Genomic DNA, 24,863 nt, shown 5'->3' on the forward strand with positions numbered 1-24,863 from the left:
AATAACTGTTTTTTCTCAAACTAATGGAAATTGTGCTAAAGCTTGCAACCAGCTAGATTTCATTAGGTTCAGTGAAAAAAGAGTCTGAGGAGGTTCTTGCTTTAATGTTAGCTTCCACTCTCCTCAGTATTGTGATAGAAATATATTATTTAAAGAGAAGATTGTATTACTACTTGATGCAATGACTCAAAGTGCACAGTTTCTCACGCCAGAACACTCTATTTTAGGGGTGGGAAGATACTCTCCCATACCAGATCAGATAACAGGCACATTTGGCCTATTTTCATTTGGCAGTGATCATTGTATTTTTGAAGAAGGGTAACTCCAATTCAGTGTAACCTGACACAAGCTGTAACACTGTTTACAGTTTGGTGGGTTGGATCAGGAGATGTGCAAAGAATTATCTGATTACTTTTATATTACTAATGCATATAAGTCTTGCTCTCCATTTTGAAACAACCAGTTTCAAAGCCTGACTTGGTAGCCAGTCATGGATAACTAAGTAGTTATTTTCTGATTTCCCCAGAATAACTGCACAGTAAATCTTCAGCAACAAAAATCTTCACGAAGGACTGAGAGAAACCCCATTTCCTAATGGGAACTTAATGGCAAAGCTCCAGCATGCTTCCTGGGGCACAGTGTTACTTGAGATGGTATATGAGAAACTGTTGATCACAGCCTGAACCTCTGATTAACCATCTGAGGCAAGCAATGAGTCAGCTGCAGGAGCACAGGTGAGGGTAATTCAGCTGTGCTACTGGAAAGATCTCATTTAAGGGCTACTCCCAGATTTCATTTAAGGGCTGATTACCACTATAGTAGGATTTCTTTCTCTGGAGATTGCTCATTTGTGGAGTTTACTGCAAACCTTCAACACTAGTGAGTATTTTCCATTTATCATATATTATCTTTCTATTGTGATACTCTTTCATATGAAACATCTGTTTAATCTCTGTTTACCTATTGACTATACAACTGTACAATTGTGTAACTGTACAGATGGTGTCAAAATTCATCCATTAAGATCTAGAGCAGAAATGCGGAACTTTGATTTATAGCATTGTTTTTTCTTTGATTGAGGCATGGTTGTGCCTTGCCATTTTTGAAGTCTCCAGTATGTACTGAGAGAGGACACAGGTGTTTGTGGTTTTCTGTGTGGTGAAGTTGGCTATGCGTGTAGTTTGAAAGCTGTTATCCCAGGTGCAGTATCTGATCCTGCAGTTAAGTGGTACAGAGTAATTTATGTTTGAGTTCTTCAGGACTGGTGGTGCACTGAATAGATTGTTAAGAACTTCTGACTGCTCTGTAAATTGAGATATCTTTTGCATTGTAGCTGCTTACCTGAATAACATTAAGCTGTTAATTTCAAATCATTTGATTGAGAAAACTAATATAAAACATGTTGAATCATAATAAATTTTTCTGTAGACTCTAGTTTGTGTTCAAAGCTGCTACATGACTACTTTCTATTTGTTCAACTTTAGCTCAGTTGATCTGTACCATCTCTCTCTTCAGCATCCATTACCAATATGTCTGAGTTATGGGGTACTGCATGTGGCGACTGGTTCCCTGTGTGCAGTGTTTCCAAACAGGAGCTTTCACTGGCTACTTGGTTGCTGTTTATTGAAAGAGACACCCTTAGTGGAAGTAATAATGGTATATCTATTCTCTATTCAGCTGCTAGTTGTTGTGTACCATGGATTATTCTGCTTCTGAGATCATTGTCTTGTTTTGGTTTTTCAACCATAGTAAATTCTGAACTTGCTGACAATCAGGGTGTCATGGTACTTTTGCTTCTATTAAAAGAGTAAAAATCTGCTTTAGTAAAATTGCTTGTGAAAAAAAAATCTCTTTGAGGAAATAATTTTCTACCACTGATTTTTCATTTTTTCTTTTTTTTTTTTTTTTCTGAAAGAAACCACATTTTGTTTACTTACTTCACTATTCACATTTAGAGGAATAAAAACAGGAAGATGCATTTATTTGAGGTTTTTTTATGGTAGCCTCATTAGGGAGACTCAATTACTGGTACTAGATTTATTTTCTCCATGTTTGACTTTGTTTCATGGCATTTTCTCTTCACAGTAGCTGGGAATTTAAATCCCTTGAGAGAGAAGCTGAAGAGATATGTGCCAGTAGAGAAAAATTGTGTGTTTCTGCAGCTGTTTATTACTTCAGCTTTTTAACATAAACAGCACCTTGACCAGGCACTACACAGAAGCAAGATTCTGGGAATAGGGATCAACTAAGATGCAGTTTTATTAGTGCATCTGCTGCATGAACATCCAAACTTATGGCTTGCCTGGGCCACTCTGAGTGAACAGGAGCCATCCTGGACTGTATGTAAATTAAGTAGGTCACTCCAGAAGTAATGTCTCCTATCTGTTTTCATGGAAACCACAACAGATAGAAAGAGAACAATAATGCTATTTGATAGAGCAAACTCCCAGCTACAAAACAGCATTTTTCAATGCAGTCACCACTACTAGGTATGCATTTTCACCAGCAATGAGTGTGCCATGCTCATAAAAATCTGCACCAGTGGTTGCTGTCCACTGGCATATAACATTATCAAAGGACCATAGAACGGCATAGGTTGGAAGTGATCTTAAAGATCATTTAGTTCCAACTCCCTTGCTATGGGCATTATGCATGTAAGGAACTTGCAAACCCAACACTACCTAGCATCAGAACCTTACTAAGATTATTTGTAGTCCATCTGTTTCAGATTAGGTCATTATAATTGAGAATTATATTGTTTGTTTTTATTTTTCTGTTTCTGGGAGCATTAGGTGAAGTGCATTAGTTTTGTTTACAGAGTCTTCAGAACAGCAGTGGTGTTACTATGATCAGAATTTGGACTGAACACCAGTGTACCAGCTGCTGACTTCAGGTCTAAGTTGTGTAGATACCTATGTATGTTTGGTGACATATTTGTTAGCTGTCAGGGGAGTTGTAATTCTGTAGTACCTTCCAAAGCAGATATTAATCACAAAATAAATTTGTAGTGTCACTGGGTTAACAAATCTTTAGACTGAAACTTTAGAAAAACTTTACAAATAATACTCTTTCCACAAATAGCTCCAGTCTCACACGAGACAGCCAAATTACATTTCACAATCAGAAAAGGATGAAATAGGATGAAAAGGATGAAACAGGATATACTGTTGTGGTTGGTAGCGAAACTTCCCTGGGCCAAGGGAAAAGTTCTTTTTGCCCTATAAATACAGATCTACTGGAGTCTTCCATTTCTTGACTGTTCCATGCTGAACTACAGGAAAAACAAAACAAAACAAGGAAGCATTCACAGCTGAGAAATGTTAAGTTTGCTGAAGATCTGAAGCCAATTGCCATGGCTAGCTTTTGGTTACATCAGATTGATAGAAATCACCCAAAATGTTGGCAGTTACAAGCTGCATTGGCTTTTCGAAACTTTTATTGGGAAACATTGATTGGAAGATTAGATAAAAAGAATGAGGGAAGGGGAAGAGAAAAAGTTTATCAGGTGTTCTGTGGATTCTGCTTATCAGGTCCAATGCAATCATCTATCTGTGTCCTTCTTTTCCTATCTCCTGTCATCTGAGTTCTTATTCATCCATTTGCTCTAGACTTCCCAGCTATGTGCTTTTGAACTGAATTATCTCTTTTTTGCACCTGTACCATGTCTAGTAGAGTGGGAATCAGGCCTACAGATGTTACTGGAACAAAAACAGGTAATGAGAATAAAAGAGGAATTTTTTAAATTATTCTTGAAGTAGTATCTTTCAGTAGATGTGTGAGAGTCTACAGTCTCTGTTTTCACTAAATGATCAGTAAATTATGTTGAAATGAAGGAGGGGTAGAGAGAACCTTTAAGTTGTGGGAATCAGAAAAGCACTTAAAAATAGGAGTGTCCAAAATTCTGTAAGCGCATGAGTAATGAAAGGTCAGGAGAAGCAGAAAAACAGCATTAAACTACAGAACCTGTTTTTTCAAATGTGTTTAGCCTTCATTTATTTCAATCACCATCTCCAAAATGCCTTATGCTATCCAAAATACATAATCTTTCAGTTTAGGTAACATGTAAAATTATGAGAGCTTATTTTAATTTCTAATAATTTGTAGCTCATCTATCTGTAGTATAATTAAAAATGGAATTTGAAATCTGTTTCTTATGCTCTTCCTAAAGACATGAATTTGGAGCAAAATTTGCATAATAACATTTGCTTTTGTCGATGTTCCAAGCAGGAATATAATTAAAAAGGTGAAAGGCTTAAGAGATGATGGTTCATAATGTACTTATTAAAACTCTGATTAAAATAAAATGTCTAAGGAAAAAGGATTAAGCTTCTTTTGTGTTTCATTTTTTATTTTTTTTTTCTCATTATATGTATGGTGAGCAGAAAACTCAGTAGTGCTATAAGAGAAAAAGCATCCTAAGCTACTGCAGCTTGGGCAAACCTATTCAACTGGCATTTTTAACAGCTGCTCCCAAGCTTCATTAAGGCTCATTATGAGTTGTCATGTAGTAGAGAACTTATATTTTCAGATGATCTGTGAATAGCAGTGAAGATAAAAGTCTATCTTAAGGCTGTACTAAAAAGAACAGAAGATGGTACATATTAAAAATAGATTACTGAAATTCCCTAATTAGCTAGTGTAGACCTTAAAAGAAAAGCACAATCAGAGCTTTAAGGGGAGATGGCAAAAAATGACTCATCTATGGTTGGACTCTTTGACTCAAGCACGATGTACTCATTAATAAGGATTATTTACCAGATATCCTTCCATAATGTATGTGTATATACATGTTAATGAGTTTTGTTTCCCCCCAAAATCTAATGCCCAGGTGGTCCCTTGAAGATTCATCTTCAAAACTGGTTTATATGAAAATAGACATAAAGATTGTAGTTCTAGTCTATTTTTTTTCTTGAAACTTTGCAAAATATTAGTTTCTGGGACTAAAAAATCCAAACAGTTAAGGTGAAGTAGAGCTTCAAATGTGAGTAACTGAATTCTATGGAGGGCAGGGTAGGGAGAACAGTAATAACTGAGATCAGTTTTGCAGCAGTTTAAGTCTGTGTTCTGATGTTGCTAGAAAAAGATTTAGGCAATAAACTGCTTTGCATGAAGACTATTGTTTTTACAGGAATACATGGTGTACAAAAGAAAAATGAATATTCTGGGTAAAATTCATCTGCTGCTGATGGTTTGCGTCACAAGTGCTATTTAGCTTCAGCCTAAAAATAAGCATTTCCAGGCCTGTTCTTATTGTTCTGTCTGTAACGATAACATTCAACAACATATAGGTTCAAAGTTGGAAACTAATGAGAACAAAATTCTGAAGTTGTTCATCTTCAAAAAAGAACAGTTCTCTATGTTTTGCAGATGTTTTTATTTGGTGTTTGCAAGTATTTTCTTGTCTGAACTTGGCTTTTTCCTTGGAGTTTGTTTTTTGTTTGGATTCCAGTACATCTGCCCCAGTAGCTCTCTTAATTAGTAATGAATTTCCAAAAGCAAAACTGGAAGGATGTAGGCATTTGTGAATCAACATTTAAGTGTCCTTTATGTACTCCTGTGCAATCAAGTACAAAATTAGAGATGGGGCATTTCAACAAGGTGCAATCTATTGTGGCTAGAAATGAATGTATGAACTTTGAAACTGGAAATGAGGTGGTGGAGGTTGTGTTGACATTCATGAGCTTTAGATTATATCTGAATGTCATACTATGTATATTTAGCAGAGGGGAAGATGTACTTGCCTGCCCTCCTTCTAAAGCCCCCTGGTTTGTCTATTTCATTTTCTGCAAAATTGGAGTAAGCTCTAGAATAGGTGTCTGGTTCAACTCACTAAGTTTTTAGTGCTATATAGTTTGCAATTAGTGATGTACATGAAGATTCTGGTTCATTATCCACTGATTTGCATTTAAGTTTGTGATAAACTGGAAGATAGTTGCTCAAATTGATGTTTTACAGACAATTTACAGGCCAAAAAACTGCTGGCAGATGCTTGGAAAATTGGGATCCAGGTGTAAGCACACTAATTTGTAACATATATTGTGCAACAAGTAATTTAATAGACTTGGCTTTATGATCATTTCATAAAACTAGCATGCAATTTAGTGTAACAGGTCACTGTCACTAAGGAGAGACCATGTGATAGCAATAGTGATGTCTTTTAGGCCAAGACTGAGATGTGTTGGCAGGGCAATACTCAGTGCTTGCATATTGCTGTCTAACAGTTCAAATTAATGGAGATATTGTCAACATCAAAATTCCTGCATAGAAATTCACCCCAAATTAAAATATTCTGTGAGACAATTTGGGGGGGGTGGGGGGGGTGGTTAGGGGTGGAAATGTTTACCTTCTGTGCAGCTTGGGTTTTGTCAAACTTATTTTTGGAGGCGTGTGGTGGAAGGTATGAGAAAAATGTCTAAAGCAGGTGGATGTTGAGAAGTGGCAGCCTTTTGGCTGAGGAAGGAAGACTTGTAGATGCTCAGACATCAGACTCCCCAAGGACAAAAGGACAAATATGAATTTGCTCTGTGTGGGGTGTCTGGAAATGCAATTTCTAACAAAAAGGTTTGGAGGAGCATGATGGAAATGTCCAGCAGGAAGCTGCGGAGGGCACAGGAAAGAAAGAAACCCACAAAGCCACGGAGGAACACTGTATAAATGCCATCAATAAACATAAAAGATTAGATGAGATGTAGAAAGCTAGAAGGGAGAGTGCATGCAGGAGGAAGACAAAACGAACATTTTGTTCTTCTTGGAAATGCATTCAGACAGCAGTTGCTTCATTTATAAAGAATCTTCTCCAGGCAGTTAATTAGCTTTGTCAGTCAGCTGTCGTAAACCAGATTATTGAACTGTTTCATATTTGAAATTCTTTAAACTAACATCTTGACATTGCCAGTAGGTGTGTTAATAATCTGAAGACATGAGAAGAATTTATTAGCTTTGGTGTGTCTGTCTGTGTTATGTTGTAGAGAGTTAACTTTATATTATCCAAACACAGCGTGAGCTTTCTCATGAAAGATTCTAATTGCATTTTGAAAATGCTATTAGTTTACTTTGAAGTGGCAAATAGCAATATTGTTGTGTGGGAGGCTCTGTGTACATAATAACAAATTCTAATGGAGCGAATGGCAGCTTTGAGAGTGCTGCAAGTGCTAAAGAGAAGAGTGAAAGAAGGAAGAGTTTCATTGTTATTTCCAGCTATCAGCTTCCAGCATTCCCTGTCATGATTTGACTGCAAACTTGAGCTATTTTGATGGCTGTCTTAATGCTGAGTTAGGTTGAAAGTGTGTTGTAAATGGTCATGTGTATCTATCTGCTTGGTGTAAACATTTTACTAAAAAGTAAATGCTTTTCATAAAATGTAAGTCCTTATTCAAAACAGAGCTATCAGTTCTAGCTACACCTGTTATATAGGTATATCCAAATGTGTCTATTTTTGTAGCACTGTTTACTGCTTAATTTGAAGGGCTTTCTTACCCCCACCTGATCTGACAGATCAGCCAGATAATGATAGTTTCTTTTCATTATATTCATTGTCATCTTCAATGTTTACTAATAAATACTACTGTATGTCTCAAGAAGCATGCATGCTCTCCAAATTAGGGTATGTTAATTTTATCACTATTTAGATGCTGGTGTCTTATCCTGTCTCCTTTTTGGGCTACTGACATCCTTCTCAATCAGCTGTTCTGTTACCTGTGGTTACTGCATACTGCTTTGAGTTTTGGACTGTTTGCTGGGTTGGTCCTTGTTTTATTTATTTTCTTTAACTTCCATTTCCTGCATTTTTTTGTTTTCTTGTTCCTTTCTATTCATATATTTAATATTTAGATCTTGTCTCATCTTTTTCTTAAATCTGACTGATTCGTCTGTTCTGCTGATTTGGTTTAGTAGAAGAGCCATTTAATAAACCTTGTGGTCCATGGCAACCCAGCAGTGCAAAATGAAGGGAAATTTTGCTCAGATCCTGCAGCTGCAGGAGCATGCCTGGATTGGCTGCATAATTCAGGAAATGTAATTTGTATCTATTCTATCATGTTTCAAGAAATTTTTCTGATGTCCTTTAACTTGGCCAAATTTTCCCAGGGGATACTGTTTATGACATTCTAAACCAAGTACAGGATCATTAAGGCTTTTTGAAATCATCCATTTAGTTTAGACTTGGAGCAAAATATTTTTCTTTGATTTCTCTTTCATAAATGGATAAAGTTTTCCTGACTTTTTAAATTAAGTCTGAGGCAAGTATGAGAAATAGTCAGAATTCTAATATTTGTAAGTATTACTTAGTGAAATAAACTGATGGGGAGTTTTGATAAGTGGTTTTAGAGCTCACTTTTTCTTTCATTATGTGACAATTGATAGTCTAAGATGTCTCATCAGTAGTGCAGCTGATGGAATACTGGCAAATGTATCAGCATGCTAGAGATGGCTATCAGGTTTTTTGGGACAAATCTGTATTCTTAATCTTGGCCAACTTCTTCATGATTTGGAATGAGATCACTGTCTTAAAGCACTAGGTGGGGAGAAAAAAAAAAGTATTTTGTATATTTGAGACACAGATGTTCTCACTTCCTAACAGAATCCTTGCCTGTATTTCCAGTGAAATATTTTGTCATACTCTAACCATTCTCATAGTGTATGTGATTCATAAAGAATAACAAGAGTGTTCTTCAGTGTTATCTGGCAGATGGTAGTACTGCTTGTAGATCATTCTTTACAGAGCAAGCAGCGCGCAGCTCTGCCAACATAATCATGCTTTACTTCACAATTCTCTCTGGCCAACTTGGTACATTCACTTTATATCTAATGGTTTCTGAAACTTGGCTGTGCATCAAATATTTTGGAACTTCCTATCATCTATCTTACCTCTACTTATCTTGCGTTAACAGCCTATTCCTATGAGGTAACAATTAAGTTCTCAGTTTCTCCTTTTAATCCACTTCTGACAACCCACTTATCTTTTTTTTTTTTTTTTTTTTTTTTTTTTAAAGAATTTTTGTAAAATTCTTTGTCCTTCTCCCAGGTTGCTCCTATGGCTCCTATGGCATATCTATCTTGTGACTTGTCTGTGCTAGGAGCATTTGCTTTTGAATTTGATTGAAGATCTAATTGGTTCATCATTTTTCTTGCAGTTGATTATTGCATCTTTTGTTGTGCTCTTGCTAGTCATCTGCTCTCTTTCTTCACTTTTTTCCATTCAGTGCAATGTCCATACTCTCTTCCAGTGCTTTCTCCTCCTTCCATTCAGTTTCATATACAAGTCTTTTGAACTGTAGCAAAGTAGTCCATATTTAATCATTCAATAGGTTTCTCAAGTAAGCTAGTAGTCAAGACAGAAGATAAACTGCTAAGTTAATTCGAGTGTCTTGCAAGATTTGGATCATGTCCTTTTTAAAAACAATAACTACAATAGTGTTTGAAATACATGCATGGTAGATTCGAGCAAGAGGCTTGGAGAAGCATGAGTTAAATCAGTGATATATATATTCTACTGTAAAAATTATAATGGTGAATCATTTTAGTGTGATCAAACTTTACAGCCGCCGTGCTCTTCAGTCTTTAAACTAACATTAGAAGGTGTGCACACTGGAGAACATAAATCTTGAATTTTTCCTGTGGGTGGAAAAATCTTCTCTGGAGAATGAATCTTAGAAGTAATACATGTAAAAATAGCTGCAAGCATTGCACATTTATAATTTAGGATTTCCTTGCAAAGTGGTAGGTTGCAATCACAGTCTTGGCAAATAATTCATTGTCCAATGAACGATCATGCAAACACTGTTAGAAACATCAGTGACTCCAGGATTTTACCTTATATCTTTTAAAGAGATTTTCCATATCCTTTGTCACTTTGCATACCAGCCTGGATAATAAATGATGGCATTACTCCACAGGAAAGGTACCCTTGAATTTCTTCCTCTGGCTAGAATTTTAAAAAAAAAAAAAAAAAAAAAAAAAGATAAAAAGAATTTTTTAGGCTTCACTTTGCAAAGCTGCCTGTAGGGTTGATTGCCATAGTTTAATGTAAATCGTTTTGAAAAGCTCAATGTTTCTCTTTTTCCCTTCACTTTGTCCTTGAGACTATAGAAAGACTAATTGCTGTTTTTACCAAATTATTTGTAGTTGCACAAGACCTCCCACTCCTTTTTCTGTAGACTGGTATGTTTAATGCCACTTCCTGTGGAAAGGAAAACTTTTTTTTATAAAGTGGGTATATTCAAATAATCAGAGTTGAATAGCATTGTAAATAAAATCAAGGTATTTTATTCATAGTTTGCTTACTACTCTGAAAGTCTGGATGCTTCTACAGCACAAAACAAGCTGAGCTGCCTTTACAGTTGCAGTCTCATAAACAGGATCTGTTATGAGAATGGAAAGAAGAGTGGGTGCTATCCACTAAGACAGAAAACATGAGGAGTAACTTGTCATGACAAGTGTTTTTTTCCCCCCTCCTTTTAACTTTAAGTTTACAGCAGAGAGTGTTAATTACATAGAAAAATGATTAATTAATCATCACCAGTAAGCACTATTCTAGCAATGCGTTAATTAGTTGCACTTCAGTGCCTAAGGTCAGTTCTTTATGTGAATTATTTTGATTTGTGTAAATTCTTAGTCTTAAGTGGATTTTTCTGCTAGCAAGAAATGCTTCAAAAAGACTACTTGTATGGTATGTGCCTGTGTATAATATGCATTATGATAATATGTAGTGCATATCGATTTTCAATCCATAAGCTTTGCTCATGCATCTGAAAAACTCTCCTTATTAAGTAGTAAATCTTAACATCTGAAAGTTTCTCATGTGAGAAAACTTCATGCCATTGGTGGGAGACAATCTTAAACTGAATCAAAACATAGAATTAAGTGACTAGAAATGAATGGTGATACACAGATATTATCTTTCAGGACCCACTAAGCTTCCACATTTTGATGTATCATTTGTAAATTAATTAGTAACTTGTAGGTTTATCATTATGTTTACAACTACGTGCTAAAACAAACACTTATTTGTTTAGGGAACTGAATTTACTGAGAAAGCTGTTCTGTTCAAAACTTTTTCCTAAAGCTATTTATAAGTTTCTCTACATCACTTTTTGGAGTAACTTTGTCATTCTGAATAAACCTTATTTTACTTCTTTTGTTCAGAAACAACTGAGTCTTTTTTTTTTTTTTTTTTTAATTGTGGTAGGTGAAGGACCTAATTCTGGTTTATGCCTTCATAATTTATGCCTTCATGTTACAAACAGTTCTCAGATCATAAGGGTTGGTTGTCTAATTCTAATGAATCATGTTATCAAAATAATGCAGTGTGCCAGTTAGACTTAGCTATCTTAGGTACTATAATGTTACGCAGTCTGGGAAATATTTGCTATTGTCATTCATTTCAGGTTGTTTCTTTTAAGAGAATTCAGTGAAAATGTTGGTGGTTCTTAATGCTCTTTAACCAAATAATGTAAGCATGTCATAATTTTAATTGAACTTGCAACCATCATCTGTTTTTTAAAAAGCTCTCAGTCCTCTCACAGGAGTCTCTCTTGGCTTTCTTACAGCTATGTTTTAAGTGCTACTCTGGGGGCACTTGTTTGGTGGAGGTCTTTCCAGTTCCCTTCAACTAATTGACACAAGATGATTTCCTTCCAACTCAAGCAACCGTAGGATTCTAATTGCTTTGGAAATACAGAGACGGAATTTGGGTAGTAGCTATGTACATCAGTGTTTGAGCCTGTCTGCTTGTAAATCAGAAGTGTGCTCACTGAGCAGCGCTCTAACAATCTAACAGTGTAATATGAATTAAATCTGTTGACTCATGTTGAATTAGGATGTAGTTAATCTGTAATTTCCCCCAGTATTTTGGTTGTAAACGTGAATGAACAAGCCATGCTGAAGTTCAGTGAGGAAGGTCCGGTAAATCAGTGCTGCTGGAGATCAAAGTGCGTTCTCTTACTCAGCATGGAATTTCAAGATTGCATTTCATCCTTCTGAGGACAGAAACAGCTCATACAGGCAAACAATGCTTTTTATTTTTCTTTGATAATCTGTTACATCTGCTGTTCAACGGTGAGGTAAACCTATTTGCTTGAAGTTGTATGCATCCCTTAAGTAGACAGGGACTATAGCAACTGAAAACACATTTCTGGGGATGGTGGCAGTTTCCTACAGAACTGATCAAATTTCAGAGCACCAGATACTGAAAAACATTTGCACTGTCTCAAAAAAGAAGCGTAAAATAAGTTCTAAATCACAGAATGGCTTGGGCTGGAATGGACCTCAAATATTATCCAATTCCATCCCCTCCCTCACCCCCTTAATGACCCAGGGCCCCATCCAACCTAGACTGAACATGACCAGGGATGGGGCAACCACAGCCCCATTGAGCAGCCTGTGCCAGCACCTCACCTTCCTCTCAGTGTAAAATTTCCCTGATCTAAATCTAAAACTCCCATTTTAGTTTAACTGTTCCCCCTTGTCCTTTCACTATCTACCTGTGTGAAAAGCTGATATCCCTCCTATTTATAAGCTCCCTTATACTAGGGAGCATGAGCTAGAAGGACATAATGTAGTGTCCCTGTACCCTTCTCCAGACTGAACAAGACCAGCTCCTTTATCCTGTCCTTTTAAGAAATAATGTCTTGACTATAAAACACATCAATTAACTGTTATTCTAGATACAACTTCAAATCCACTTCAGAAAAGCTCATTCATATGCATATGTATGAATTTTATATGTAACATAAAAAAAAAAACAACCCACATTCTATATAAAGAATTGCCTTGCTGAGGGAGGGTGTAATGGAGGTGGTATATCTGCAGTGTGGAGAAATTCTTGACACAGATTCTGCTTTGCATGGGACAAAAATTAGTGAAGTGTCACTAAGAACTGGGATCCTACAGCTTCTGGAGAAGCATTTGAAATAAACTACAAGTCATTGCCATTTGATACATACACAAAGTGTTGAAACAGCTCAGATTCTCTAATGACAAAAAGCAAAGGGATTAAAAATTATTGTTCCTAGTAGATATAGATGACAGGTCATTTACAAAGCATACAGATTAATATTATGTCTGTCTTATTAATTTTAGGCTTAAATGACCTAGAAAACTGCAAATTTGGAAAATGGTGTATTATTCAATAGAGCTGAAAAGAAGTCTAACAGATCTCTCAGTTCGAATATGTTTAGACTATTTAAAATGTGTTTTTTAGTGAGGAATTTGAGGAACTCTTGTAAAGTGTAAATATGGAAGAGTAAGTGAAGTTTACCACTATCATGGAAAGGTTTGTTTTTGGGCTGTGACCCTGCAGCAAACAGAGTCTGCAGGGGTGCAAAGATCCTGTCAGAGCTGTGCTGGAGCCAATCCATCAGAGCCCTAACCAGGTCTCTGTTCTGAGTGGTCTGTGCCAGAGGCTCTGATCCATACAGACTTCAATAAAGGCACTACATGTCTCCCTCAGGTCAGCACTTTCCTTTTCAGTAAATGTTTTCCCTCTATGGATTATGTGACTGGTTTTATTGATTAGGTGGAAAATCGTACATGGCAAGCTGGGCATAGAAGTAGGTCTGGAGAGGCCTGGCACGGCTGCCTGGCTCAGATGGGGATTTTTTTCTTTTCAAGACTTTGGCAAATCACTTGGTCTGTGTCAGTTTCCCAGGTGCAATCTGCAGAGAAGAGTGTAAACCTTGAAATCAGCCTAAATCTGGAGCTGCTTCTCTACATGGAATAAAATCAACAACCTCTCATCCCACTGTTCACTTTCAAGGCAGGGGAATTAAGTAGGTATCAATGCTAAGATTTTCTTTGTGGACTGATCTCCTATGTCTTCTATTGTTGGCTTCTCTTATTATTAACAGAAAATCCATCTCCCTATCTTGGCACACACTCATTCTAAAACAGCTATATTTAACTAAAGTTTTGTGCATAAAATACTTTTCTTGAGCTTCAGGATACAGCTGGTAAATACCTATTTAACTAAAAATCACAACACTGGTACTAATGCACCCTTCTTTCAAGCCGAGTGTAAGTCATCCAGTTTTTGTTGCCCAGTTTGAATAGTACATGTCCAATTAATTTCTGTGCAGAACAACCCATAGTTCAAACACATTCCTGCAAGCCTTTTACCAGGCACTTCCAAAGTCCAAAATGTTAAAATTAATGTGTCTCTATTTGATAGTAATAAACATATGGCAATGGGAGACTGTGCTTTGCGTTTAGCAGGTGTTATTGGTAGGAATATTGACTGAAAGCTATTAATCAACTCACTGTAACATGAAAAAGGTTTGGAGGATGAGGACCTAATGAGCTAGACAAAGATTTTTAATGTCTATTTCTTTCTGATTCAGTATGAAAGAAGTCCTTTAGTACCAGGAAAGAAGAATTTTAGTACCAGGAAAATAATCAGTAAAGGATACTAAGTTGTGATCAAAAGATGGAAACTCATTGCATCATTCTCTTATACTGTTGAATTTGACAGTAAATGAACATGTAATGATTCCAAAGGCTGTCACTTTGCTTTTGCACTCGCATAGATGCTGATTGTATTATCTGTGTACTGCAGAAAACAAATGATTGAAACACATTACTGAAGCCAGTAGGCAAGGTCAGTAATGTCCATGTCTCTATAGGTAGGCTGCTGTTCATGCATAGTCAAACCCTTGTACTGCAGGCATAGTCTGTCACTTAAAATCAGCCAACTGAGAGGCAAAGAGAACTTAAAATTGTCTTAAAGTTGAATTTTCTTTAATATGATTTTTGTATCTGAAATAAACTGCAGACAAATTTTTTTTGAACTCAGTTCAATTCTAATTTGGCAAATGCTGTATGGTAGTAGTCTGGAGTAAATTGTATCAGGATGATGTGGGATTGAACGGTTCTGGTTGTCACAGAAATAAAGGCTGCAGGTTGCTGTTAATTGGCAAGGAAGACCGTATAGGTTTGGGACTCATTTCCCAGCTTTTCTCAGTTGGCAGTGCCCTATATACTGTAAAGCCGTGCTCACAAACCACTTGGAAAACTGGCTTTGAGGTGCAGTTATACCCTTCATATCTGCCCTTGCAGATCACTCATCGTGCCACTGATCATGCACACTGCTTATCTTTGTGCGTGTGAGAAAATGAACTGGCTCTATCTTAAGTGTCAAGATAATGTGTGCTTAGTATGGAGATGGAAGTGCTGTCACCCCGTCAGGGTGATCAGATTATCAAATGGATCCATGCTTTATATTCTGTTTGCATGATGTCTACATGCTTGCTACAGAAATCAAGGTTTTCTACACTGTAGCTTTATATGAGGTTTCCAAATGTGCTCAAGTAAATGTAGCAATTGATTAAAAATGACTTTATAGCACTGGATGTGCAACTATCCATTTCTCCAAGCTTTCTTCAAGCATATTTTGAACAGATCTTCAATTTCCTTTCTGTATAGATTCACATTTCAGCAAAAAATATGAACTGCCTTCATCCAGTGAAAACTTTAAAAATGTATCTCAGAATGTCATTTGGCAGTCTCAATTAACCAGTGAGCGATATTAGTATCTTTTTAATTGCATACTCTTCTATGCACTTTCTTTTTTCTTTTTTTTTTTTTTTTAAATAATGAGGCTTCCCATCATTATTCAAGCAACAAAATGTGCCCATTAAGTTGCACTGTTTTATTTCTCTCCCTGGGTTTTTATTTTAAAGGTGGAATGCTTGCTGTACTGAGAGTTCAAGCTAAGTTAAGTGGATGTTAAGGCACTTAACCTTCATTTTTCTTCCTTCAAAATTTGATTTAGCAAAAGTGTATTTTTTGAAGTTAGTTATTTATTTTCCTTGGAGAGGAGACTTAAGGGACTTGCCTGCATACCTTGACAGGTAATACAGAAAAAACAACCACAATTTTACTTTTCTTCCTGCCCTTTTGCTCCTCTTACTTCCATTCTTTTAAATATTACAATTAGGTTAAAAAGGACATTCTAATTTTATAGCTTTATAATTGCTACTAGACCAAAATGAGGACCAAGAAGAGTTCACCTCATGGATGTTCTTGATGCAAAGTCCCTGGACTGCTATGGAAAATGTTTTTTACTATTAAGCTCTTGGCAAATCCAGTATTACTGGTACTGAACAAAACCCTGAGGCACTTCGGTATTAATGAAATTGAAGAAGCACCTCACAGCTCTATCTTTAATCACTGGAATGTGTTACAAAATGAGATGCACTGAATTTGAGATCAACCATAAGGAAGAAATGATTATTGCATAGGAAGGACTGACCATACTATGTACTGGAATTGTATTGTAAAATGTAATTGTGATGCATATAAATCAAGATTTATGGAACTTGAATGCCCAAGAAATCTTCACACATCTGATTATTTCTAAAAATGTGGGTTTTTTTTTTTTTTGAGAGAGTCCATGAGAACTTTATATATATATATATAAAATATATGTAATTTTTATATAATATAATATATAAAATAGAAATGTATATATATATATATTTAGGGGGGATGTTGGGAGGAGGGGAGTTGGGAGGGGAGAAAGTGAAAACCTTTCAAATTGTCATAGTACAGTGCTAATGAAGATATCTGTGCCAGGTGTGTGGCTATATGATACTATATTCTAGCTTCTAGTCTGCAGCAAGTGTGACTGGAGTACACCCTATTTCTGATATGTGAAAACAAACCTTAAAGCTGAGCATGTACAAGGTGCTCAGCTGTTCATTTCTTTCAAAAACTGAGTAACTGTGCATATCTGCCCTGATTTCATCTCACTGAAGGGAAAAATGCTGCAGCTGGTTGCTTTAAGCCCTAACAATGCAACCAACCTCTACCTTTTTTTAATCTAGGTGGGAAATTCATTCTTTTTGTTTCCAGGTGATTTATAAGATGATTTGAAGTCTTGTATGTATAAAGCTAAGACACCTGAGCTGAGATTTTAAAGAAACATTCAGCAACTACAGAGCTGGAAGTACATTTTAAATATTCCACTGTTCAGTGGCAGTAGCACGCAGAGCTAATCCTTAAGCTGGTGCTAACAAGCAGTGCTGCTTCCAATGGCATCTCCTGGTCCTTCAGACCCACTGTGCAGGGAAATGGCCCAAGTGGCATCTGTCTCTGCACTGAGATGTCCTGGGGATGCAGACACCTCTTGGTTGTTTGGGTATATGCATGCATCCAATATTACTGAATAGGTTACATGGCCCATGGGATGAGAGTAGTATGTGATACTGGGTAATGACGTGGGGTTGTGCATGCGTTTCTGTTGCTTTGAAAGGGGTGTTAAAAGATGTCGAAATCAAAGAGTTCTGTAGAGAGGCTGCTGTTAAACACTTACCTGCTTTTATGAACCAAAATTGAGAGGCACCTTTTCATTCCAGCTGGTGTGTACTTGATATTAAAATAGTTTTCCTAGCTGGTTGATAAGTTGGGTGTAGTCTCCAAATGATACAGTTTTGTGAATAAAATCACTGATTTTATTCGCTGTTCTCCTGTTGGTGAGGAGTCAGACATATGTCAGCATTTTTCACATGACTTAAATAAAGGTAAGCAAGAAAATGAGCAGACCTGAAATGTAAGCCTCTAAATGCAACTGCTGCATGTGAAAACAAGGCTGTGTTGTTTACTCAAAGGATTTTCTCTTTGCCAAAAGTCTTATGCTTACAAGACTAGATTTCCCACCAGCATATGATTAGAATTTGTGATGGCATTTGAATGTCCCTTCCAGAGCTAAAACCTCTAATGCTGCTTCTGGCTTCTGTGTCATAAAATTTAAATGAGAACCTCTAATTCTTTGAGTGCCAAAATTATTTTGTAAACAATGTTATTTTCAGAACAGAGCCTGGGCTTCTGGGATAATGAAATAGCATAATGATAGACAATATTCTAGCTGTAAGCCAACCAGTTAAGACATCATAACAAAAATATAACAAATGTGAACTTCTTCCTATATGTAAGTTACACTATATAAATAGTGTGAGACAAAGTGATACAGAGCAGCTATAGAAAGGGTATGCTCTGATGTATGGAATTGTCCATAATAGGTTGACAGGAAACTGTTCAAATTCATACAAGACTTTGGTCTCAAGTCAGTGAAGTTGATTCCTTTGACAATAGAAATCTAATTTTTAATTTGAAAATATTCCAAAAGATTTTTGCTGTTTTATTTTTTTGCCTCATGAAACAAATTTTTTTTTTCTTTTTTCCTTTTAACTCTCCTTAGAGATACAGGAAGATCTGTCTTAAGTATTTTTCTATTTCAGTTACTATTTTGATATCCTGAGAGAAGATTCAGGATATTCAGGAACCTAATTAATCTAAATCATGTTTTTATTTTTTTTATGGTTGTAGGTAGCTTAGAAACAGCTAGGATAGGGCCCAACCTAAAAATATATATATATTTTTTCTGTTTAAAAATGGAATATGACTATATTTTAATATAATTAGGAGTAATTAGGATACATATTGCTGATTTTGTTCCTGATATTATATAGTAAATAAGAAGTCCTTACTTGAAGTTGAAAAGGAGTGGAAAAAATAATTTCTTTGAGAATTTGGAGGGAAATTTTGTGTGGTGCTTTTTTCTGGCTTTGTTTTCCTTTTATAGCTTGGTTTGTGCAAATGTCATAGAAAATTTAAGAGCAAGTTGTATATATCAAAACCCCTTTACATGTGCATATTTTCAAGGAAAGTAGTCTATAACTGAAGTGTAGATTTATTTACTTTTCTCTGCTTTTACATATAAAGTTCTTGAAAATTTGTCCGTGCTTCTTGTATGTGCGTATGCTCAAGTATCTTGTATGTGCGTATGCTCAAGTATCTTGTATGTGCGTAAGCTCAAGTATTTTCAGATGAAGGCAACAGCTTGTGATTCTCATTGAAAAGTAGGTTAAAAAAGTTTCTTATAAATTTATGCAATAATAATATGAACAATAAAGAAAGTACAACCAGCTAACTATTAAAATAGAGGCTAGTGTTTCACAAAAAGGAAGAATTGGGCAATATATTACTCTATCTTTAAGAGGCAAAGAATGACTTGCAAATGACTTGTTTTGTGAATACTTACCTGGTGATTTAACATATAGTTGGAAGAAGTTAATAGAATCTTGATTTTTCAAACTAACTCAGACTATTAGGTATGTTTCAGAGAATTACAAATAAGATAATGCTGTGCTGTATTTAAAAGGGATAAATTCAATGACAAGGATAATTATAGGCTTGTCAGATTGATTGTCCCTCTCTACTCTGCTCTTGTGAGGCCCCATCTGGAGTACTGTGTCCAGGTGTGGAGCCCTCAGTACAAAAAAGACATGGAGATTTTGGATAGGGTCCAGAGGAGGGCCATGAAGATGATCAGGGGGCTGGAGCACCTCCCTATGAGGACAGGCTGAGGGAGCTGGGTTTGTTCAGCCTGGAGAAGGTTGCAGGGTGACCTCATTGCAGCCTTTTAATACCTGAAGGGAACTTACTCCCAGGAGGGGAGTAAACTCTTCGAAAGGGCTGATAATAGCAGGACATGGGGAAATGGTTTTAAGTTAAAAGAGGGAAGATTAAGGTTGGATGTTAGGGGGAAGTTCTTTACTAGGGGAGTGGTTAGGTCCTGGAACAGGCTGCCCAGGGAGGTTGTGGATGCCCCGTCCTTGGAGGTGTTCAAGACCAGGTTGGACAGGGCTCTGGGCAACCTGATCTAGTAAAGGTGTATGTTTGGTGGCCCTGCCAGGCAGGGGGGTTGGAACCACATGATCCTTGAGGTCCCTTCCAACCTGGGTCATTCTGTGATTCTGTGATTGAATTTAATCCAGGCAAGATAATGGAAAGCCCAATACAAGACTCAGTTGATACAATTAGATGAAATTATAAGATAATTAATGTCAACTGGTACACACTTATAGATGACAGATTTTTCTTAAACTAACATTATCTCTTCTGATGACATAACGCATTTGGTTTGCACCCATAGAATTATTGATGCAGTGAAGTACTTCAAGTATTTGACTTACTAACATCTGGCTTTTCAGCTAAGAAAGCAAGAAAATATACTGTCAACTAGTACATATTAAGTGGATGGGAAGGGCTCAAAATATAAACTAGGAATCATATTAGAGTGTGTTTTAGTGAGGTTTCTTGAAGCCCAGCTTTCTGCTATTTCACACTTTTGCAATTGCTGAGTTGTCTGATCCTGCCTACCCTCCTTGATCCTAGTCTGTGGACAAGCTGTTTTGACCTTGGATGGCCTGCCTTGCCAGCAGGAGATTGTCTTATGATAGAGACTCTTGTCTGAACCTCACGACCACTTCTGAGCCAGGCCCATGCTGGGTCTGTGGGGCAGGGCTCTGGCTAGTGAGGCCCTGCTCTGCTGGCTGTGGCATCGTGCCTGGCTCCCATCCCTTACGGAGCAGCAGGCCATCATCAGAGACTTGACTGAGGTCTGGCTCCTACAGTTGTTGAGAATAGCCTTGCTGCAGTGTGAGTAACACTGCTCATTTGGTATATCTCTCATGTACCCAAAGGGCAGATGCTGAATTCCCTCTGCCTTTTCCATATGTTTTGACCTGTGTCTTACACAAGCTGATTGGTTCTTGATGTTTTATAGCATGCCTGGAGATGTAACTTCTAGATATTTGAGGCACTTAAAAGACAAATAGCACTCTTATTCTATGGAGTTTATATGATGTTTTTCACAGGCTGAGCAGTCCGTCCTCTCTGGAAGCAGAGATAATTCCTAGTTTTAAAGGAAGATAGCAAACTAGAGGGATAAAGATACATCAAAAAAGAAAATCAAGGTGAAAGGGAGATGTAGATAACTACTTTCAGCTCAACTGGGGAAAAAAAAGAGTAATTTGATAACGCATTGCAGTGAGATGTTGAGGTGGAACATGCACTGTTGAAGAGAAAGCAGGATAGATTCAAGGTTAACCATCTGAATAGGTTGTGAAAGAAGTCTTTTCTTTAGTAAAAGTACAATCTAGTTTCCCTTGTTTTAGTAACATTCAGCTTAATTGCTCTGATTTCTACATTCCATTTTGTAAGGGAATGCTTTCTATACAGTGATAGTTTTCTGCCTTAGAGATATTAAAAATATCTGCTATTATCCTTGGGGGAAAAAAAAGTAGAGATATTAAGAAGAATGTGCTTATAGAAGTATTTTCCATCATGAAATAGATTTTTCCTGTACAAGTAGTGCGTGCTGATAAAATATTTATGTAGTAAATCAAATAATCTCCATAGGAAGATAAAATGTCGTGCAAATTTAATGCTAGTGGAAGTAATAGGTCTCTAATCACTAAATCCAGTATTTTAAATAAGTATGAAAAAAATGCGTGGAAAGGCCATAAACTTAAGAATATTCATGATGTTTGAGCTTCTTAATTGAAACTGAAGTGTTTGAATTTGGCATCTTCAAACACTGACTTAAAATAGATGAGAAAGAAGGAAAGCAAACAAAAACGAAACAAAAGGATTATTTGAAAACACTACTTGAAGAACAGAAGCAACTTTCTTCCTTAAATTCACAGTCTGGACATTTCTGACCTTGTTATCCACAAAGTGGTTTCTATTTGTCATTAATCCTGTCTGATTATAAGAATTTACTTTGACCACTTATTTATTCTGCTGCTGTCATTTAGGTCATAACCTTGTAGCAATGAATTTCAGACTAATTGCCCTATGTTAGGAAGAGAGAGTGATTAATGGGGGTTCCTTTGAATTTTTTCCTTTTTTTTTTTCTCTTATGAGTGGTCTTGCTTTGCAAGAAAAGCTGAATAGAAATTATTAAATTATATTTTTTGTGCACTTTATATTTCTTTGAGAATGTCTTCCTTATCATTTGGGTGTGGAGCACTTTTGATCACATATATCACCTGTCTCTGAATTCATCAACTATCACCTGTCCTTATGAAATCAATCTTCATGCTGTTGACTTTATAATGTTTCACCTTATTTTCTACCTTTTAAAATGTACAATAGCAATGTATAACCTTTTTTGATACAGTGTATTGAACAGTATTAAAATAGACTCAATTCATTCATTTGGGATTCATTTTCAAAGCTCGGTGTGTCTTTATTATGTTAATGATTCATGTGTAAATGTTAATAAACTAAGATATCTGCTTCACAGCAATTTGTCTTAATTCTTCAGCTATTCTCTCAGTACCAATTTAGGTATCTGGAAGGTGCATGTAGTATCTCTTGCAACTTTATTTCATGCAGTAAACACAATTTTATGGATAGGATTTTCTTCTAGTGCAGTCCAATGTCCTTTGAGAAATCCTGCAGAGCAGAAGTCTTGGACCCTTGCTGTTCTGTGTATGGAATTACTTGAAGTTGCCTTCATGCAGAAGTAAAGCCCCAACTAGCTATTTGGGGCGATATCATGCAGGTTCCTTTTTCCATCTTGGCTGACACCAGGGAAGCTATTTCTGATTTTGATTAGCTACCTACCACGACTTAAAGGCTGGTTGCTTTAGAATGACCGCTACTTAAATTGTGAAGAAACTGAGTTGATTTTCAGCTGCCCCATGCTGGCTGCCACTCTGGACTCTGCATTTCTCATGGATGGCAGTGCAATGCAGCCTGCAGTGAAGGACAGGACCTTCCTGTTACTTGTGGTTTTGAATTTGCTTTAAGTTATCTTTGTTTTGTCCAGCAGAATCTGAGGCATTTTTGGGTTTCTAATGGGGTTAATAGGGAGGGTGAGCTTGGTCAGCTATGTCTTGTTCAGCCTGAGGGTGATGTAAGATATGGAGATAGGAATTTGGATTTTGCTATTCCTTTGTCATTTGGGAATAGCACTGTAGTTTATACTGAGGAAAAGTTCCTCTAGATCAGCTGCTGTATTCCTGAAGAAGAGCAGGCCTGATACTGTGTCACAATAACAAAATTTCAATTACAATCCCATATTGTTAAGTCTGTAGTTAAAGCCTGGAAAAAAGTATAATTTAATAAATTCACAAAAATTTGGACAAGCAGAAAGATCATCAATTGAAGTAATCCAATCAAAGTCAACACTTTCACCTTGCTCAAGATATTATCTTTGGGAATCTGCTGAAAACAGCTATGTTGTTAGCTGTGTAGTTCTAGTATCAACAAGTTTTTCCTTGAAGTTTTTTTTAAAAAATTCATTATTTATTTATTTTTGTTTTTTAAACTTGTACTTGAGATTCTTCAAGTGATTTTTCTCCAGAGGTATTAAACAATTGCTTCAAGCATTATACGTTGTGCAGAAATACACATACAGCATGATTTCCTCTGAGGCACATAATCCTTATAGCACCTTTTGAGGAAAGCTATCTGCTGTCCCTTCTATAACCATAAAATGTCCTACTCAAAATACCATAAAAGTTGAAATATACGCTTCCATGAAAAGATGATAATGTGCACAGCTGCCTTTAGGGTGAGTGGGGCTATAACTATGCTAGGTGGTTTTAAATATTCTTCTGATAATTATTAGAAGGTTTCTTTGCAAGTTGTGGCAGCTGAGAAGCATTATAGTACTTTACTAGTACCTGATTTAATGTAGGGAAATACTTAGAGCAAGGAGGAGTGATGTTTGAGAGGAGATGAATAGAATTTTATTAACAACTAATCAGATCTTGAGCGTCAATAAAGAGACGTGGGATTCTTGATGCTTTAAGTTGAAATGGGAATTTGATTGCCATGGTATCAGGAAAACCTATCGTGAGCTCAGGTGCTTCCCATGTTTTTCTGGTCAGGAAAGAGATCTGTCTTCATTGCAACTACTTTATTTCCCCCTGGATAAATTCCAAGCACCATTAAGAAACTAGTTCAGGAAAAAAAGAAAAAGATATTCATCTTTAGTTATAATGAGCAAGAGAGATACTTTTAATGTCCTCTCTTAAATGGATTAATGGCACAATTCTGCTTCAACTATGTTTTTGAGCATGTGAGTTCCTATGGTGTTTTGTGTTATGCATCTGTTTAAGGCTGCCTGTTACATTCTCACTGTCTCCTTCCTTGGAGAATTTAGCTAGATCTGTTATAACCATAACTTTTGCATGGAAATTCTTGCAATGATTAAATCTATTATCTGAGCTGCTTATCCTTCTCAGAATTTCCACTCTCAGTAAAATATTTCTCTGTAGTATGTCTTTAGGATTGTAATATTACATAATATATTATGATAGTGTAACTTACAGTTGTGAACAAAACATGATTTTTATGTTTTGTGTCCATTTGGTTTAAATGTAATTAAATGTCATTACAACAAAAAGTTTGTGTTTGTATTGTATTCTTTAACAAGCTACTATTTAGTGGGCTACTGTACACTATTACTGTACTGTACACTATTACTGTAGTGATAGTACAGGCATTAAACATTCTGAGTTTGATTTAATGCCTCAGTTAAAACATCTGTGATTCTTGTGTAATATAGGTAGAATCTGAACAAGATGAAATGTATACTCAGACTAAAATTAGTTTTTAAAGTAAAGGTTGCTCTAATCCGGGTGGCTGGTTGTGACTAATTGGGAAGATGTGTGGACTCTATATTGATTTATGTTATATGAATTAAAAACAAAACAACATATTTGCTGCAAAATACAAACGTTATGCTCCATATGTGTTCTTGTCCTTATAGAATAGTTGTCTATGGTAGCTGTCTTTTGTAGTTGGTAACATAGTTTAGATTTCAGCTCGTTTTGAAGAATATGCCATACAATTGTAAATGCTAGATTTGTGCATCCTGTCTTACATGAGAACAATATTTTCCATTGTTCTTCATCATTGTAGATGATCGGGTCAGAAAGTACTCTTCTTGTTTTCTGGCTTGGAAGTGTACAATGCTTTAGTAAATCAGGTTGCTGGCTACAGAAACACCTTTTGCTGTTTTCCCTTGAAATTAGAAGTGAAACTAAATGGCAGTAATGAGAATTTATTTT

At 36.3% G+C, this 24,863-nt stretch overlaps 1 long non-coding RNA gene across 2 annotated transcripts in view; it reads left to right on the forward strand.

The window, feature by feature from the left end:
- Window positions 1-683: 683 nt before the first annotated feature.
- LOC107313083 (uncharacterized) overlaps window positions 684-24,863 on the forward strand; it is a 281,315-nt gene continuing 257,135 nt past the window's right edge. Inside the window, exon 1 of one of the 2 annotated variants that reach the window (XR_014945257.1) lies at window positions 684-879. This is a non-coding gene — a long non-coding RNA (uncharacterized LOC107313083). The remainder of the gene's footprint in view (window positions 880-24,863) is intronic. The other variant, XR_001554788.3, reaches the window with a different exon arrangement.

This window comes from Coturnix japonica, chromosome 4 (assembly GCF_054131305.1).
Source record: "Coturnix japonica strain WE chromosome 4, WE-NBRP24, whole genome shotgun sequence".
Lineage (NCBI taxonomy): Eukaryota > Metazoa > Chordata > Aves > Galliformes > Phasianidae > Coturnix > Coturnix japonica.